Below are 17,065 nucleotides of genomic sequence, written 5' to 3'. Positions count from 1 at the left end.
CCTTCTTCCATCCTCTACCTCCTAATTCCCTCATCTCTCTCTTCCCTCCTTGCTTGACCCCCTCCTTTCACCCCTCCTCTAACTCCTCCTCTCTTCCTCCACCTCCTCCTCCTCTCTAACTTCTCCTTCCCCTCTCTTCTTCAATTCATCTTTCTTCCCTTCTCTATCTCCTCCTTCTTTTCTCTACCTTCCTCTTTTCTTCTAACATCTCCTTCCTCTCTTTCCTTCAAAACGTCCTTTTTCCTTCCTCTACCTCTTCCTTTCCTTCTCTCCTTCAATACATACTTCTTTCTTTCCTTCTCTTCCTTCTACTTCCTTTTTCCTCCCTCCTTCATCTGTCTCCTCCTTTCTTTCTCTACTTCCCTCCTCCCTGCTTCTCGAACTTCTCCTTCCCTCCTCTCCTTCAATACACCCTTCTTACCTTCCTCTCTCTCCACATTTCCTTCTTTACCTTTTCCTTTCTTTTTTCTTTATAGCCATTTGAGGCTGATTTGTGATCCATGATGACAAAATAAAACTGACTTTACTCAGAAGGTTAAACATTATGATCTTTCAGACACCTCAGAACTCTCTGCTGCATCCCGACACACACACACACACACACACACACACACACACACACACACACACACACACACACACACACACACACACACGCTCCTCTAATCCTCTCCCTGAATGAACCACCACAGTCACATCGTAGAAATCAAACTTGCTCCTCTGCTGCTGCCTACAGAGACATGACTTGGTTAAATTCTTTGTTCTGACTCAGCTGTTTGCAGGAGGCTCAGAGCGATTTCAGGGGCATAAACAGGAAGTAAACTGTGCTGCAGATACAGTGGGTGGAGCTTATTTAGTACTCAGACCCTTCATTTAGGTAAAAGCACTAGCACCAGAATTAAAATGCTCCATTACAACTAAATGTCCTGAACATAAATATCAAAACTTTATTAGAATACTGATACTGATGCATCAAACTGTATGCAGTATTTTCCTGTTGTATCTTCTGGAGCTTGTTGTAACTATCTGATAAACAGTTTGGCAGTTTATATCAGTGGTTCCCAACCCAGGGATCAGCCCCTACAAAGGGTCACATGATAGATCTGACGGGTCATGAGATGATTAACAGGAGAGGAAAAATGGGAGAAAAAAGGAAAAAAGGGACAATGTTAAGCTAAGCTTTACTGTTGTTTGTAAAGGTTGTTTGTTTGTGTGACATATTGATCATTTTTACATCTTTGCCCCTCTAAGGCTGAGATATTTGCTTTTCACTACACTTATGCATGTGCATCATGGCTGCCTCCATATCCTGTGTCTGTTTGCAGCATTTGTTGTGTGTTTAATGAGAAATTAATGCTATTCAAACACGTAGTGAAGCAGCAAGTGTATCTCTGCCTTAACAATTGTTTTAAGCTCCTTATAATGTGAAAAGGGGCTCCAACTAGACATTGTTTTGAAGGGCGACTGCAGTTTGGTTCTTTTCTGGGTTTTTCAAATGGAAACGCCCACTCGGCTGTTAGATAAAGCAGGGATGCCCGTCCCTCCACTTCCCTCCTCCTCCCACACATGAAAGGAATCTGATCCAGCTGAGAATCGTATACGAGCTGCAACGTTTCAACTTTCACAAGCGTTTGTAATCTAAAAAACTGAATACACTGCAAAACACACCTCAAACTCAACAGAAACAAAATAAAACTGTCCACAAAGTCTTTGTTAGTCTTTCCACTGTTCAATAATCACCAGCTCTGGTTTGATTGAAAATAAAAACTTTATCTATCATGATAGATGTGAGAATATTGTGGCTCGTCGCTGCCTCTCTGATGCCTGACCTCCCTGTCGCTTCTCCCTGCTTCATGCCTCTCCTGCCGTATTCATCGTCCCTGGAGTCAGAGTCCTGATTGAAGCAGTTGAATATCAGATCGGTACAGTATTCCCTGTTGTCCAGCTGGTCTCAGAGACTGTTTGATCCCGCTTCACTTACAGTGAGCAGCAGCGAGCAGTTACTCTGTTTGTCTGGAGTTAACTTTGACAGGTGGCCATATTTGACTTGCTGCAAGTTTCTATAGCAACTTTCCAGATAAAGCAGCGATGCCCATCCCTCCGCTCCCCTCCTCTCCTCTCAGCAACCTCCGAGCAGTTTCCTCTCGACTGGATTATTCCAACTCCCTCTTGGGGGAGTTGGAATCAACCGGTCATCCTCGGCTCACCTGCAGCAGGTGCAGAACGTCACCGCCAGATTATTGAGTGGTACCAAGAAGCGTGACAGCATTGCACCGGTTCTCATGTCCCTCCTTTGGCTTCCAGTAAAGTACAGAATTTAAGGTTCTTTATCTGTTTTTGAAGCTCTGCATAGCCTGGTGACCCAGTACCGATCTCTGCCCCCCTTTTCCTCAGATCCTCAGACTGTACTTTGGTCAACTTTGGTTGTGTCTTATGAATAAACTTGACATGACTTGACTTGATGCCATCCATCTGAAACCTAGGTCACCTCACGCAGAAAAAAGGCTTTTAGGACAGCTTGGAAAAGTAGCATTTAGATGGCAAAAACTTACATATTCTGAGCAAAATGTGAATGTGCAGATTTGTATACACGAGGAACACTCCTGGGAAGCCACAAAATGATATAAAATCCATTGCCTTTTAATGTAAGAATTCATAAGCCAAAGATTTAGGGAATTATTTGTTCTATCTTTAACCAAATCATTGTATTTTATAAGCTTATCATATGATTTTATGTATAATTTCTATCTGAATGGTAACAAGCATCTGTAGCTGTCATGTAGTGCAGTAGAGAGTATTTCTCTCTGAAAAGCAGAGAAGTAAAAGCACAAATTGGTATAAAATAGAAATACTCAAGCAAATTTGTACTTAAATGTAATATTATTAAATGTCCATTCCACTGCTGCTCTTGATAATAAGCTTCCATCAGCTTATCATTTCTTTCAAGTGCTTATTAACATGCATCACGTTTACCTCCACTTTATTTCCATCCAGAAGGAAAATATTTAAAAAAAATCAGACAGGCGTGACATTTTGTTTGTATCCAAAGCTCACAAGCAGTTTAAAGACATAATTACGTGGTTGTCGTCGCGACACCTGCACATTTTCATCCTTTGCTTCCTTCCATCTTTTCTCTCCATCTGTCTGTGAGGAGGATGAACAGAAGCTGCTGATTCATCTGTCAGCCGCCCAGTCTGATCACATCCATATTTGTTTTTTAAAAGGAAGGAGACATCAGACAGCCAATAAAATAAGCCTGTAAACTTTCTGTTATAAAGTGGAGCTGTGTGATGGTTGTTGCAGCTCTGGAGGTTTTGTGTTTATGATGCTGCTAAAAAAAAGGTTTTTGGAATAATTCTGCAAAAATCAGCTGCAGCACATTCAGCAGCATTGTGGATAAATAATCACTGAAAGGTGGAGCAGCCAACAAAGCAAAGCCGGTGAATCAGCATTAATTTAGTTTGTTCCACAGAAAGTTCCAGAAGATCTGTGCCTGGAGTTGCTTTCACAAATTTAAAGTTTTTATAATTTTTCTGGCCTGTGGTGCTGTTGATCCGTCTGTCGAACAAAACAAAACCAAAACAAGAGCAGAATTCATGCCTCTGGTACAACAGGATTACCAAACACTGCTCGCTCAGGACTCATCAGTGTGTTCCTGCTTCCTGTCAGCGTTCAGGAAAAGCAGACCAGAGAGACCTTGGGCCTCATTAATAAAATGGACTTACCATCAGTTTCCATCTTAAGTATTTACTTATTTATTTATTTGGATCCCCATTAGCCACTACCAATGAAGCAGCTACTGTTCCACAAGACATCATAATGTAAAACAATTTCAATATTCAAGGGATGAAACAAACAAAATCCTGCAATAACCAATTAACAACAAATACCAATAAATCTACCAATGATTACAGCATCAAGTTCCTACATTATATCCAAAAATAGTCAGTAATGCACTACTTTAAAGAGAAAAGTAAAATAATACATGATCAGTAAAGTTTCTCATTAAAGGGATAGTTTTTTGTGCTACTTTTTTTTTTGTGGATTAAAAACTAAACCCGACCTTCAATCGACATGATGGTGAGTAGATAAGGAAAAGAAACAGGAAAAGACAAAGTCAGGTATCCTTTGTTGGCTGACCTTCATCGTCATGGTAATAATAATTATAATAAATATGCTTAAGTTTGCTTAATGTTTTGAAACTGTCACTTTTTGTTTAGTTTTAAGCACCATACTGGGTTAGGTTTGGAAAAAGATCAGTCCACTTTCCTTCCCTTATTTCTTATTCAGTTTGCCAGGAGAGCAGAGGAGACACAGTCAGAACAGGACGTTTATAGTTTTAATCCCTTTTTCCCTCCAATCATCAACAGCCTCTAATAACCTACATCACTCCTGTATCACTCCAGATCCATTCTTCTCATCAGCTGTTTACATTTTCAGAAAGACTTAAAATATATTTACTCTGGTTTTGCTCTAAAAGTCTGTGTTTTCTGTTGATCTTGTTGAGTATATGGTCATTCAGTGTACAGGGTGCAGATTTTCATTCACTGCACCCTTTTAGAGTTTGATTTAAACTGAAAAAAAGAAACTAAAAATTAAACAAAAAATAAAGTCAGTAGAGTGACATGGAATGACACATGAAAAACAAAAACTGTGATGATAACATGTGAAATTACATAAGACTTTGGCGTGTTTCATTCGTGCACCATTTGCTGAGACCAAACTGGAATGGGAGAAAATCCCTGCAGCCAAAATCTGGTGGAAAGCCTGAAACCAGAAGAGTGGAGGCTGTTATATCAGCAAATTAATGCCCACGATTTTGGAATGACGTTTTCAGTTGTGTTCAGAGCCTGATTTGACTGGGACAACAACCAGGTCGACGAAAACAGCCCAGCAAAACAGAAAGAAAACAACATGAATATGCAACAGAACCACTGAGGGATGATGTGAGTGAAAATCCACAGGACCTCAGAGACCGTTGGTATAGTATTTCATCGCAGCAATTCAGGATCTCCTCCGTGGTGGAGGGTTAAGAGGGTCTGTTGTCTCTTTGGGCCACTCCAACACTCAACCTCTCCTCCATTTATATTCATGAGCTCCATTTCCGACCGGTGCTGACTGCCAATTAACACGCTGGTGGATAATCATTTTGGGGCCTGAGCTCTCAACCTCACGACACGGAGCATCTCTGACATTCTCAGTCGCTAATTAATCCAGAATTCACTCAGTCCTGCTGAGTGTAACAATGAATATGAAAAAGTGTTTGTAGTTTAACTCCCAGCTCTCATCTGACACTGATGGATGATCTTGTAGTGACTACAGACAGCTAGAAGAAAAGAAGACAGATCTATTGGATTTCCCATGAAGCCTGAAACAAATAGTAACGTACTGTACCACCTTTTTCACAAGCGTCTACAAAATGAGAAGAACAGACATTAAACAAGTCCTTAGAAAAACAAAGGACAACATTGGATTCGATTAGAAGTGACAGAAAGACTAAGTCCACATTAGACACCAGCGCTCCAAATGACCAGAAGTGCTCTTGTTCTGCCCATTTCACCAAGCTGGAGCCGATTTATGCCAGAGAAAATGTACCAGTTTCACAAATAGCAGTCAGTCTGAGCTTTTAAAATACATCAGATGCATGAACATAAACTAGTTTTCTTTTATTCATAGACTGATGAAGGGGATGGGCTCACTTAAGACAGCTTAACATTTGTCAGACCACAATTTAACATCATCCAGCAAAATGTTGTCATGTCTAAACAAATACATTAACCACCTCTGACTGGGGGATCCTGAGGTGTTTCCAGGCCAGGGTGGAGATATAATCCCTCCATCTAACTCCACCCCCCTCCCCCCCAGCTGGATGTGCCTGGAACACCTCCCTCGAAAGGCGATCAGGTGGCGTCCTTACAAGATCCACCTCAACTGGCTCCTTTCTACCCAGAGGAGCAGTGGCTCTGCTTGAGTTCCTCACAGATGACTGAGCTTCTCACCCTGTCCCTGAGGGAGACGCCACCCTCCTGAGAAAACCCATTTCAGCCTGCTGGTCACGACCCACCCTTCATGACCACAGGAGAGTCTAGGAACGTACTGGTAGAACAAGAGCTTTATCTTCTGGCTCAGCTCTCTTTTCGTCACAACGATAAGCGAGCGCAATACTGCTCCCGCTGCTCCGATACTCCAGCCCATCTCACACTGCATTGTCCCCTCACTGGAGAACACGATAAGATACTTGAATTCACTCACTTAAGGTAAGAACTCATCCCCTATTCAGAGTGGACAATCCACTGGTCTCCTGCTGAGAAGAAAGATGTAATAGTTGCCAGAAAAGTTGTAAAATCCTGTGTTGGAGTAGGATGCATGCCCATTCAGAGTGCAGATCCAGTTGTTTGGCTCCCAGTATTGCTGCTTGCAGCATTGGTGGGGGTGTGTGTCCATTTGGAGTGTGTGTCTGTTTGGAGCGGGACAGTCGCTTGGCCCCTGGAAGTGCAGCTTGCAGCGTTGTTGAGAACCGCTCATCCAATCGACTTCACACTTGACACTGCATGCAGTGCAGACAGTCAGACAGAGATTCCTTCTTATTTATGCGATGATGCAACAGCGCCACATTGGCACCAGATTTGTCAGGCTCGCTTGGACGTTAAATCCACCAAATGTGGTTGCAATAACACAAAGCATTCAGAGCATTTACTGCCAGATGTTAACTGCTAGCTTTGGTTACTCTGCTGTTTGTTAAGCCACAGACACAGACATTGAAAATACAATGATGGAAAAGGACAAAAAAGAAGACAGTTGTAAATAAAAGTAAATTTATTTGGGAGGATTACATGAAGAGCATGTTTCCCTGTCTCATCATTTGTGTCTTGTTCCAGAAACAGTTCTAAATTGCCCATCTGGGCAGACATTGTTTTTGAAGTAGTGTGGATGTTCCCAGATTCCTGCAGCTGGTAAACACACCTGTGGCGTTTCCACATGTTTGTCACAGGGGCGGCCCAAGTCAGGCCCTGGCTTATGCAGGGGTGGCATCAAGTATGCATTCATGCACACATATATGCATGTGTATATGTGTATATCCATATTTAATTCAATAAGTCCTCAAAAAGAAATTGTGCCTCTGTTGTACATTCATTATATAAATAAATTAACCTTATAAAAATTTAAACCTAGGCTATGTACAAAAGAAATCAATGCACATTTAAAAATACTTATCAAACAGTTGGATCAAAATAAGGTCCCACCTATCACTGGACAGATAACAAGTCATATTTATGTATAATATATATAATGGAGTGGCCAATCAGAGAGGAGAGGCAACAACTTCAAAATAAAACAGGAAACCGTGACTGGAGAGGACAGATAGGGAGAAAGACTGTGACAATTACAGTCTGCATATTCATTTTTTTTACAGAATTTAAACATTATTTTGAATTTCATGCAAACAGTTACAGAATTACACATGAGGAGAAGGTTATATCAGAATCATAAGATGCAGGACACATGCAGCTTTGGATAGTGGACAATTTATTTTTACACGCAGATATGCAGATGAGTCCTGGAGAATTATTGCTTAATGCTTAAGTCTGGGACTAGAATGTAACGAGAACACATGACGTATGAACTGGGGGTTGGTGGGAACAGTGACCCGTCAGCTGTTCTGATTCTTGTGGTTCCTACATTTGAACAAAAAGTTGCCTCCTTCTTCTAACCTTGTTAGAATCACGGTGGATTCAGGACTCAGCTGAGAGCAGATGTACATGAGAAGCTCTTGAATCTAGTCTGAAATTAATTCTTCTTCTCCTCTGCGGTCACGTCCAGCTCTCGTCCGCTGAGTCTCTGTGTGCTGACTGCAGAGACCCTGCAGCGGGATGTAATCCTCCCTTGATTCAGGAGGACTTTCTCTGTAGAACAGGGGGCCACTGAGGGCCAAATCCTTTACAAACATGTCCGACACGCCAAACGGGATTTGCGGAAGGTGTTGGGTAAACACGGGCGAGCGTGCAGACAGAAGTGAAACAACAGAACAACAGCGTCAGCGCTCTGAGAGGAGCTGCTCTGTCCCAGCTGCTGATAACGCTGCGAGCGGAGTCTTTACCTGAGCTCAGTGGACGCCTTTGATCAGCCGGCTGCTGTCAGGATGCTGCTCTCAACCAGTTGTGTTAGAAGCTCCAGATTGAGTTTTGGAGCTGCAGCAGAGTCATCACACAAACAGCTGAGTCAGCAGGTCAGCGTCCACCTGTGTGTGTATGTGTGTGTGCAGAGACACATGTTTGCGTTGTTGCAGTATGGATCACTCAGAGCTGTAAAGATGAAAGTGCTGGAAGGCTGCAGCTGTGTGTGTGTGTGTGTGTGTGTGTGTCTGTATCACACTTCGACACTGCAGTGGACCAGCATCTATCAATCTATAGTCCTGTTACATCTCTTTTCTTTTACATAAAATGATAATAAAGATACGAATACCTCCATGTGTTCGCTGACAGGGTGGAGCTGTAAAGAAAACATGTTCAGCATTACAGAAAGAAATTAATTCCATGTTAGATTCTCACCTGCACGGCTTGATTAAAAGGAAATGTGTGTTTTAAATGGTGGGAAATAAATTTAAAGGAATAGTTTGACATTTGGGAAAAGTGTTTCATTGCTTTGTGGCAGAGCTGGATGTAAAATTTGATCATATTTGTCTGTTAAAGTTAAACTTTAGCACTTTTCTTGTGGATGTCCAGTTGCTGTTGATGGTAAATGTGGTCAAATGAAGCAATAAATTCCTCAGTGCTGCATCCACTGACATCACTTCTGAAGGTTAGCTTAGCTTAGCTTAGCTTAAAAAAAGGGAAACAGCCGGTCTGGCTCCGTACAAAGGTGACAAAACAAGCATGTGTTGTCAGACTGAGTTCCTGTCTGTGCAGCAGAGCAGAGACTAAATGAATATCTGTGGCTAAAGTTTAATTTCTCTCCTGTGTCTCTGTTTGTGCTTTATCATGTTTGCGTTCAGCTGATAGGAGTCCTGTTAAGTTACAACACTTCCTGAGTTTGGTGCTTCATAATAAAAGCTGGGGGACTGTTATTGTGAAGGATTTATAGGAAATGAAACATCCAGCATCAGCCAATTGACTAAAATCAAGTGTGTATGCAGCTAAAAGTCACACACACACCTCAGCAGCGCTGAGATGCGAGTCCCTGCTGTGCTGATGAGTCGAGTCAAACTGAGTCCAGCCAAACAGCACAAGTGTATGGAAAGAGGCTCTAGTCTCTCCATTGTTCTACACACATGAGAGACAGAGACGAGCAGAGGAAGAGGAGGGGTAGAGGAGCTGCCAGGGGAGACAGAGTGAAACAGTTCGAACTACAGTGAGAAGCAAGAAACACACTCCAGCTGTTTCTCAGGGGAAAAAGGCGTGTGTTTTTTGTTTCAGGCGTGGCATCACTGGGTAAAGGACAGTGGTGTGAAGTGCTGCGGGGTGGCGTGCAGCGTCATGCAGCCCCTGTGTGCCTTGTCCATATACAGTAATAGAGGTGGCTGTGTTCACGCACGGCGTCCGACAGTGGTGTGTTTTAGTCTTTATGTGTCTGACTAGTTTTTGGCTCTGAGCAGTTGCCAGGCAACCAGCAGGGATTGCAGGAAGTTACTTGCATCTCAAAAGACTTGGGGCCGCGACCCAAAATGTGTCACAGACTCTTTTATTCATTTTACAGTAAAATGTAAAACAAAGCTATGATACATGAATTCATTTTCTAATTTGAAATAGAAGAAGAGTTTTTTTTTTTTCTCTGCTGGTCTGTGCAGCTCAGCTGGTGTGCGGCTGGTTGCAGATCAGCTGGATTTGGACAACATGTCGCTTCCAAACACAGACTAACTTTGCGATTGTTCACTGTCTGTGGGCCTGTTCAGGGTTACTGAGCAGTAATCAAGGCAAATTACAGCGTGTCACAAAACCACATGCTTCTGTCTCTGCTGTCAGTCTGAACATTTCTCTCAGAGCCGTACAGTCCTGCAGCGTCTCTGACCTTCTGAAATCAGGAGCCTGATGGCCTCGTACTGATTCACTTCAGAGACTAAATGAAAAAAAAAATCTCCTAATTAAAGCAATCAAAAGTTTTCATTGCATTGATTCTGTTCAGTGTTCACAGCTGCTGGGGTTGAGTTCTGTCTCATAACATGTTAAAGACTCCTGAACTAACTCAGGTTTTTGGGCTCCAGATGCATTTAGGCTCACATAAAATGATGGGAGAGGAAAGTGTTAAAGGTCTTGCAATCAAGCAGGATGACAGCAGAACAGACCCAAACACAGACAAGCATCCATCTGAGGTGAGATCCAAAGCTTACAAAACCAGAAAATAGGCAAACAAGGCAAACCAAAGTGTGAAAAGTCCAACAAATACTCCAAAAATCACTGTGGCCACCGTTTCTCAACATTTTTACAGGTTATCAATAAAGTTTATGTATGGCGTCCACATTTTTGCCATATATGTTCTGCTTTCCTTTCATTTTGGAAGTTAAATAATGAAGGGGGACACACTTGATGCTGACAGTGAGTAAGAATTAATAAGAATGCAAGATTTATGTTGTATTATTTTCTATGAAAATATAATGAAAAAGTTACTTATTGCAGGTTCTGAGCCATGAACATGACGGTGTTGGAAAACAAGTGAAAAAAGAAAAGAAAAAACATTTAACGACTTGTCAGACATGTTCATTAAAAACAGTTCCTCATGATAAAAAACATCAGATTCTCTGGAAAAACGTTTGTTGTTGGATGTTATTTATATATAAAGTTCATGAGTGTTGTCTGAATGAATTATGACCCTCATGGTTCCCTGTAGCTTTAAATGTTGGGATGTCAGTGGAGCAAAGATCTAAAACATCGTACTCACGTCTCTGTGACTCGGTGTGTAGTAAACATCTGTTTTCTGAATCTCCTACGTCTGCAGCTGCAAAGCTTCAAACCCTCCAGCAGAGAAGAAGAAACCGCCTCAGGAGCGTCTCGCCAGCTGACAGAGATTAGAGCGCGCTCAGTGCGATCCCCCCAGAGGGCACCGGGGAAGGCCCGCTCATTAATTGTAATTAATTGGGATAATTAAATATCCATGAGACACGGTGGCCTGAGGTCTGAGGGCGACGTTCCATCACCCTTCGCTCAGGGACGATGTTGTCGCTCCACCACGCCGCCGCCATGTTCACAGCCACCGCCGCCACCTCTGAGCACCTCATTTCCTGCCAGATAGACTGTGTCGCTTTTAAAAAGCAAAATCCAATAGTGTAATTATTCTACACCGCCAGCCCGCAGCCCGTTCTGGATGCTCAGATCAGAGTAAATTAGAAAATCTATTTTTTCCTCCTCCTGTTTCTTCTTTCACACAATAACTTTATAATCACCAAATCAAATAATGATCCCTTATAAAACCCTTAATTCATCCTTAATTTACCCCTTAAAACACCAAAGGCCTGAATCTGAATCGAGGTGTTTGGTAGCCAAAGATCACTTTATTTGTCCATTAATTTAAAAAAAAGTGGATCCCTTAAAAACAGCTTCTTTTGTAAAGCCCCAAATGAACAAATAAAGTTTTAAAGGGTAGGTTTTACACATTCATTTCATACATTTGAGAAATCCATTAACCATAAATTGAAGGTCTCATTAAATAATGGTATCTTAAGGAATTCCTATTCAGTATTTATGTGTTTAATATATTTACCCAGTTTTGGGCTAAATCAACAAATGCATCAATTATTTCTTCAAAGAGATTTTCTGCCTGCATGAATAGATTTATTTGAGGGGTGAAAACCCTTAAAATGTATAAATTACATTTCCTTCTTAATATCTAATCTGATTTTTCCATTGAAGTGTGAATTCAGGGTTTCATCCAAAGTAAGAGATTAATCAGTGTTCTCCTTTGATAAAATATCAGAAACAAAAATCTGTGATTAATGTCATGCATTGTGTTTTAACTATTACAAACTTTGTTAAATTCTTGCCAAATGAGTGAGTGTTAGTTCATGAGTCCTACAAAATCACAGATTATCTTGTAGTAGGAGTAGATGTTGAGCTCAGCTGTTGAATTTAATAATGTGTTGACGGCGCACGGCCCAAAATCTATACAGAACATGAGCTACACTGTCATTTAATCATTTAGACATTTAGTCATGAAATAAAAAGGCCATGAAGGAAAACTTCTCATCCAGGTTTTCACTGACAAAATGAACACTGATGTTGACTTGCTCACTTGGGTCCAGTTCGATGCTCTGACTGTAACATGTGGGTCACAGAGCAGGTCTGTTTACCTTGTCTCTGTTTAACAGCCTGCCAGCTGCTGTCAGTCAAACCCAGACAGCAACACGCCCCTCCAGCTGCTGAGTCAACCAAATAATCTGCTTCTGTTTTAGATCAGTTTCACAGTCGAGCTCTTTTTCCTCTTTGAAGGTCGAGATCTGAACCTCTGTGGCTCGCAGTCGTCCCCAGCTCTCTGCAGCCTTCAGCCGATGGATTCTCTGTCAGCCTCTCATTGATTCTGATCTATAATTAGTGTTGTGTTTGTTTGCGTGCAGCAGCAGCAGCAGCCGACAGAGACGCTTGTTTGGATAATGGAGACACGTTTGTCATTTGAACACCTGATTCAGGTGTTGAGATCCTGATGACAGCATGTCACTTTCTGATCACCTGCAGCGGTGAAGCAAAAACAAAATCCTGACAAGTTATTTATTCTCATATTCGACCTCCAGGGAGAATTCTACAGCATTTTTGTTTGAGTCTTTCTCTATTGTTGAGCTACACAGAATGCCACCAGTTTGCTTTTAAAGTAATTCTTCAATAGAGTGAGTTTTTTTGCTGGACTGCTGCAAAGTTGAAGGCCAAAAATCTAAACGAGAAAGTCTGTGACTGACTTAGTGAGTGAGTGATGCAGGGGGTGGTGTCTGTGTTATATGATAATATTCAGAGGGTCGCCTCCCCATCACTTTACCACATAAAGAGGCAGTGGAAAGTAGGAATTGCTATATCTGATATAAATTGGCAGGCTGCTACTTCATTGGTACACTCATCATCAATTTGCATGCATAAGACTTGGGCTGCTGCAGTTTAAGTTTCTGCAGAGGCTGCATTTATCTGCTAGTAAGCTCGCCAAACTCTTCCCTGGTTTAGACCCAAACTGCATCCGGTGCAGTCGAGGCCCAGCTAGCCTTTGTCACGTTTTGTCCCCAACTGTCCCTATTTTAGACATTTTTAATACTTTTTCTTACATGTGCAACACGGCAATTTAGTCCAACCAATTGACTGCATTGCTTGGTTTAGTTAAGAACTTATCAGGTTGAGGCTACATAGTTCGAAAAAGCAGTTTCAAATTAAAACCCATATACTAGGTTATGAACTATTTTTTGTCTGTAGGCAGTACATTTTGTCAAGTTGGCACCACAAAAATAACCCGAATTAACTATCGGCAGTCCCTGTTTGCAATATACCTATGAACGCACAAACAGCTGTCACTGGATGACTTTGATACAGACGAAAAACATCAAAACATTGGGATTTTCAGGCAGGTTCTGGAATTATAAGGAGGGTCTTTTTTCTGTGATTTCTAAGGGTTTTTATGGAGGTTTATTCACAGACAATCAGAAATAATGATGTCAAACTTGACATTTTTAACTGCACTGCTGGTAAGACTGTACAAATAGCTAAATCGTCCTGACTTTGCTGTTTTTCTGTGAGGTTGTAATGAATATTTCAGTTGCTTTCACTTCCTTTAAGATGAGAAGGTAACATCTTTTGCAGTGGAACTGTTCCTTCAACAGCAGGAATGCAGCTGTGGAGGATATCAAGTTTGTTTTATTCAGGTAAAACCTTGTTTTTCACTCCGAGGATCAGTTCCTCCACCTGGAGACTCTGCAAACTCACTTTCACCAGAAGACATGAATATTTGATTCTGTTCCTCTGCTTTGTTGAACGATGTGTTTGCTGAGTTAAGAGCCTCATTGTTTTCTCACCTTTTTACAGCACCGTTCCCTCCTTTTGTATTCCTCTGTGTTGTGGATTCCCTTGAAATACAGTGAGTGGATATGAAAGCCAGATTTGCATTTGAACGCCTCTTTGTGTTTTCTTGTCTGTTTTTTCTTACCTTTGTGCTGCAGTTTGTTTGGTTACAAACGTCAGCAGATGAAGAAGTGAAGTTGACAGAGGCCGAGAGTCTTCCCTTCTACTGTTTGAAAGCAGCAGCGATCTCTGAGGAAAACGTTGCCTCCATGCTGGAGATCGTATGTTTAGTGTCAAGCAGCACTTAGGAACTTTCTTTTTTGTCAACGCTTTACTTTGAAGAGGAGGAAGTGGTTGTGAGGAGCACTCCTTTTGCTTCTTAATCATAATATTTTTTTGTAAGTGTGGACTTAGAAATTGTAAGCAATCGGCTCGACTCGGTTTGGCTCGACTCAACTCAATTCATGTGGAGCTGAGTTGATGCTAAATGGTGGACCAAAAACACTGCAGACCACTGATTGGTCAGGGCGAATGATTACATGCACAACATGGACCAACCAGAGCTGCCTCGCCATCTGCTTTCTGATGTAGGATTTCTCAGACTCCTCTGTTCTTTTCGTGTCGCCATCGGCCTTTTCTGAAACAAAGTTTGTCTTCTTGCTGTGACCAACAGCCACACACCGAGAATCAAGAATGCTAAATCTTCAACATCTTTCACTGATCCCGTGTTTGTCGTTTGTGTTTGTGTGTTTGTGTGTTTGCAGTTTCACGTGGCATCGGGATGGTGATCATCTAAGAGTGCCGCCTATGTTGAGGAGGTGCTGTCTGCAGTGGAAAACCAAATTTAGTTGAACTGAGCTGTACCATGCAGTGGAAACAAGGCTTTGGTACTTACAGGTTGTTATTTCTTGACTTGGGACTTATTGGTCTAGACTTGGGACTTGTTTGTCTTGGCTTGGGTCATTCTGGTCTTCACTTGAGATTTGTTTGTCTTGGCTTGGACCATCTTCATCTAAACTTATGACTTGCTGGTCTTGGCTCGGGACTTGACTTTAGGACTTACCCGTCTTGAGTCATTGGTCTTGACTTGGACCATCTCGATCCAGCCTTAGGAATTGTTGGTCTTGCTTTGGATCATGTTGGTCTTGACTTGGGACTGTCTTGACTTATTGGTCTTGGCTTGGACCATCTTGATCTAACCACAGGCCTTGTTGGTTTTGACTTGGATTTTGACTGGGGACTTGACCCTGGACTTACCAATCTTGACTTGTGACTCGTCAGTTGCGAATTTTGTCTTGACTTGGGCCTGGGACTTGTTAGTCTTGAATTTGGTCTTTTTTGGCTTGGGCTGTTGGTCTCAACTTTAGACTTGACTTGGAATTTACCTGTCTTGACTTATTGGTCTTGCCTCGAATGTAGTTGGTCTTGACTTTGGACTTGTCCTTGACCTGAGACTTGAATCAGTATGTTATAGTCAAGGCTTGAGACTTGCAAAACAATAACCTTCTCTCGTGTTCTTGATAAGAAAAATCCTGAATGAGAAGCGACATTCCCTTCTGAACAACGATCCTAAAATAAACTGCACCTGTGGACATTTGATTGACTGTTCAGATGATTTCTGTCACTTTTCTTCTCATGTGCTGTGAATTTGTCTTTTCCATGTAACACACTGTTTGTTGTTTTTTTATGCAAATCACTTCGTTAACATAAAGATAAGGAGAAATTGAACAACAGTGTTTTATTGTGAAGAACAGTCTTCAGTTCTGACATGAATGCAGGATGAATTCATGAATGTTTGAGCAGCTCTCTTATGTTTTTATGACTCAGTCAGAATCACTGTAGTGAGGAAACGTCATTATTAATCCTCGCTGATGAATCTGACACCTATGTTACTGATTAACAATAGAGCCAATGAAAAAAAGTCCATTAATGTAAATATGCTCAGGCGTGCAAAGGCACAACAGTTAGGCTGTTTTCCCCCTGAACTCATCCAATCACCGCTAACCTCTGTAATTAGTTTGCCGTTTATCTAATTTCCAAATCTAATTGAAACAGAAGGATGCCTGTGAGAGAGGGAGAGGGTGATGAGAAAACAGAAACACGTTCGTCCTGTCGAGAGCGAATTAAATTTGCCCTCTAAGTGATGTGTAATTGAAATGCCAGCAGCCTTGATGAAGCTGTCTGTCGAGCGCGCCGCCTCACCTCAGTCAGCGTTAGAGATTCGCCATCATCATCGGTCATCAAGGCCCATTAGTAAACAGAGAGCCGAACCCCATTCAGGTCACAACACACTGCTCACGTTCTGCTTCCTCTTTCTGGTGCTGATGGATAATTCATATGATTTCTTATTTCAGCAGGTAACGAGTGCAGCTGCTAAATAACTGGCATTTTGTGCAAATGAAGCAGCTGGTGAAACAGTTTCTGCATTTTTAAGTTTCCTGCCAGAATATCAAGATCAGTCACTCAAGCACAGTTTGTTCCAGAGCATAAATATCTCCACAAGTACAGGACACATTTTGAGTTTAATGACACCTTGAGCTCTACTCCAGCGCCACCTTCTGGGCTAAATCATAGATGTAGAATGGCTGGACAACTATGGAACTGACTGAGAATATTTAGAACCACCACGGGAGGAACCATCCTTTTCTTATGGGGTATTTTTGTCTTTGATAGTTGCCAGCAGACTAAACAAGACTTGTTGTCCTAAACAAGTCATAATGTACCAGTGAGTTTCCAGCCTCTTACAATCTAACAGTTTCATTTAGCAGAGGCTTTTATCCAAAGTGACGTACATCTGAGAGCTGATACGACACAAACAGGGATCGAGTCAGGAGAGAACAACATGAGTAAGTGCCATGAAGCAAAGATTAAGTCTGACAGGACGAAGTGCCTGCAGGCAGTGCCAGTGGCAATGTGCATAGAGAACATAATTGGATTGTTTTTACATATATATTTATATGTATATATATATATATATATATTCTCTCTTAAAGCCTGAGCGGGACTCTGCCAATCAAACATGATTTGGTAGCTTGTTCCATCATCGGGAAGTCACAAACTGAAGAGTCTAGCGACCGTGGCCCTGTTGTGGTGATCTCATCGATTTA

At 41.7% G+C, this 17,065-nt stretch overlaps 1 protein-coding gene across 1 annotated transcript in view; it reads left to right on the top strand.

Annotated features, from left to right (window-relative positions):
* The window catches only part of grm8b (glutamate receptor, metabotropic 8b), a 157,257-nt gene that overhangs the window by 87,219 nt on the left and 52,973 nt on the right, over nt 1-17,065 (top strand). The window lies entirely within an intron of this gene.

This window comes from Lutjanus erythropterus, chromosome 13, assembly GCF_056507025.1.
Source record: "Lutjanus erythropterus isolate fLutEry1 chromosome 13, fLutEry1.hap2, whole genome shotgun sequence".
NCBI lineage: Eukaryota > Metazoa > Chordata > Actinopteri > Lutjaniformes > Lutjanidae > Lutjanus > Lutjanus erythropterus.
The sequence above is the reverse complement of the archived record's forward strand: the minus strand, read 5'-3'. Positions and strand labels throughout refer to the sequence as shown.